This window comes from Scyliorhinus torazame, chromosome 20 (assembly GCF_047496885.1).
Source record: "Scyliorhinus torazame isolate Kashiwa2021f chromosome 20, sScyTor2.1, whole genome shotgun sequence".
NCBI classification, from domain to species: Eukaryota; Metazoa; Chordata; class Chondrichthyes; order Carcharhiniformes; family Scyliorhinidae; genus Scyliorhinus; species Scyliorhinus torazame.
This window is the reverse complement of record NC_092726.1, coordinates 32,075,297-32,078,019: the sequence shown is the minus strand read 5'-3', so window position 1 is coordinate 32,078,019 and position 2,723 is coordinate 32,075,297. Positions and strand designations below refer to the sequence as shown.

The window sequence follows — 2,723 nt, the reverse complement described above, 5'->3', positions numbered from 1 at the left end:
AACCAATCGGGGACCATGTTGTCCTGTTTCGGATATAAACACGGACCCACGTAACTTGTAGATATCCATTAGGATAGTCACACGTCAAAAGTAAGGAAAGTAAATTATACCAAGGCACCTATACCCACTGCTCATGTTCACCAAATAATCATTTTAAAGGAGTTAAAATGGTGCGGGACACTTTTAAGAAGCTGCCTCAGCTCAAATGTGAGTGTTCATCCTGAAAATCAATCTGATGGAATATTGCCGATTATAGAGTGTTTAAAGGCGACATTGTTTCGATTCCAACTAAGTATAAGCTGTTTAATTAAGCAGATCAGTAGGCGGCGATCGCGGGTCAGGATACCCCCCCCACCCCCACCACCCCAGGATGACCGCCGCACACTTACCTGCCAGGTCCCGCTGGGTGTGAGGTGAATAATTCATGCCGGCAGGACTGGGCAAAGCTTTACGACCACTCGGTCCATCGGGGCCCGGAGAATCGTCGGGGGGGCCTCCTGTTTTTGTTGGGGGCCCTTGTGTTGCTTTTCCGCATTCTGTGCCGTGGTGTCTTTTACGGTGGAGGGTGTATGAACCTCCTCTCTGGTCGCCTTTTTAACTCCGCTGCTGATGATCTGTGCATGTGTCGCCCCGCGTTTCGGGCAGGCCCTGTAAAGATGTGTCCCTCCTGCCTGCAGTTTGTGCAGAAGGTCACACTGCAGTTTGCGGCAACATGCCCCGTTTTGTGGCATACTCGTGGCTGTCCCACGTCGTAGAGGTAACCACGATTTACTCCAATAGCTAAACTGGAGGGAGTATGCAGGATAGTTCCGTTGCTGTCTGTTCTTAGGGTCACCTTGACCTGGTGCGCACTTGTCCAGATGCCGAAGATGTCTTTCACTTGCACGCTGTCACTTTTCAGCTCAGCGTACCTGGCGATGAACCATCTCCCAGTCCCAAAAATCAATTCAATATTCGGTCCCTAGAGAGAGGACATATCAGATATTAAACTGATAAGAACAGATACTACACTTGATCTGAGCCAAAAGGCCGAGAAGCGATAACCCATATTTTCCGGCAATGGCTCTTGTCCTCCTCGTCCACTGACATTCAGGTGCACCTTGCTGCGCTCGACTGTGCTTTGGAACTTTTAGTCTACGCTCACTGTTGGTCAAGAGACATCCAGCTTGGCCGAGCACGGTGGAGTCTGTGCATGCAGAACCAGTAAAACAAAACACGAAGACATCGTCTGGCAAGCCGTCCCCTGACGTCACCAGATGAAATGGAGACACTGTGAAGGCCCAGTGACACCCAACGGAGGGAGTCGAAGTAATCTCCACCTTTGCCGAACAAAGGGCAATCCGTGCAAGCAGCAAGTACTGGCGGAATTCAACAGAGGGCAATGTCTAGTCTCCCTGAGCTCCACCCTGGCGTGTTGGTCGTGGAGTCAGGAGAACGAAAAGAGACGCCGTGAAGGTGTACCTACATCCAAATCAGGATGCCATTCAGTCTGTCGCCACACTACCCCGTTGTGCAGGATGAAGGGATGTGGTAACTGAAGTGAGGAGAAGGCAAGTCGGCACCCGGGGGTGAGGGTGAGTCGGCTGTAAAAAGCAGCATGAAATCTGTGTGGCATATCAGCTGAAAACGGAGCCTCGCTGCCGAAAGTCCGCGAGTCCATCGGCTCGCAACATTCGTGCACGAAGCTCCCGCCAGCAGAAAAGCTAGCAATGCTTTGGAGCCTGGAAGGCCTTAAATTGGTCAGGATGAGACAACTGGACAAGATAGAAAAGGGGAAGCCAGGTTTTGCGCCAGTTTCTGCTTTTGTACCTTTTGCTCCCAAGAGCGGGCGAAAGGCACCATTCCTGGAAGCATTGCAAGACCAGGTTGATGTGTGGAGCGGAAGGAGCAAGCCTCTGAACCATCTCCGAGTCCCAAAAATCAATTTAATATTCGGTCCCCAGATAGAGGACATATCAGATATTAAACTGATAAGAACAGATTTTTTTTTTTTTCAAAAAAATACACTTTATTCATCAAAATTTATCATGAGCATTACAGAAACATTTCAAATTTTCTTGACTGTACATTTTCGGCAGGGTTAAATGTTGCCTTGACTTTCTTCCATTCAATTTTGATATTGTCGTACACATATCACTCTTTACATTACAATTCCTTCTTAAATATTTACAGTGCCAGTTTTTTTTGTACATTGGAGTGTTGGTTGCCCCGACCGAGGGGCTTTACACTGTTACCCGCCCCTCGGTGTACATTTGCTGGAAAGACTTTACACAGTGGTCTTTCCCCATTGCGCCTTGGCGACAGCTGCCCCAAGCTTGAGTGCGTCCCTCAGCACGTAGTCCTGGACCTTGGAATGTGCCAGTCTGCAACACTCGGTCGAGGACAATTCTTTGCACTGGAAGATCAGCAAGTTTCGGGCAGACCAAAGAGCGTCTTTTACCGAGTTGATGACCTTCCAGCAGCAGTTGATATTTGTCTCGGTGTGTGTCCCTGGAAACAGTCCGTAGAGCACAGAGTCCTGTGTCACAGATCTGTTTGGGATAAACCTTGACAAATACCACTGCATCTCTCTCCAGACCTTCTTTGCAAAGGCACATTCCACAAGGAGGTGTGTGACCGTCTCATTTCCCCCACAACCACTCCGAGGGCAGCGTGCATTTGTGCAGAGCATTCGGGTGTGCATGAAGAATCTGAGAGGGAGGGCCCTTCTCACCACCAGCCAA

The 2,723-nt window shown here is 49.4% G+C and overlaps 2 pseudogenes; both read right to left on the bottom strand.

Moving 5' to 3' along the window:
- Nucleotides 1-875: 875 nt before the first annotated feature.
- On the bottom strand, nucleotides 876-1,041 carry LOC140397186 (U2 spliceosomal RNA; annotated as a pseudogene).
- Nucleotides 1,042-1,828: 787 nt separating this feature from the next.
- Nucleotides 1,829-2,005, bottom strand: LOC140397321 (U2 spliceosomal RNA; annotated as a pseudogene).
- Nucleotides 2,006-2,723: the final 718 nt, after the last annotated feature.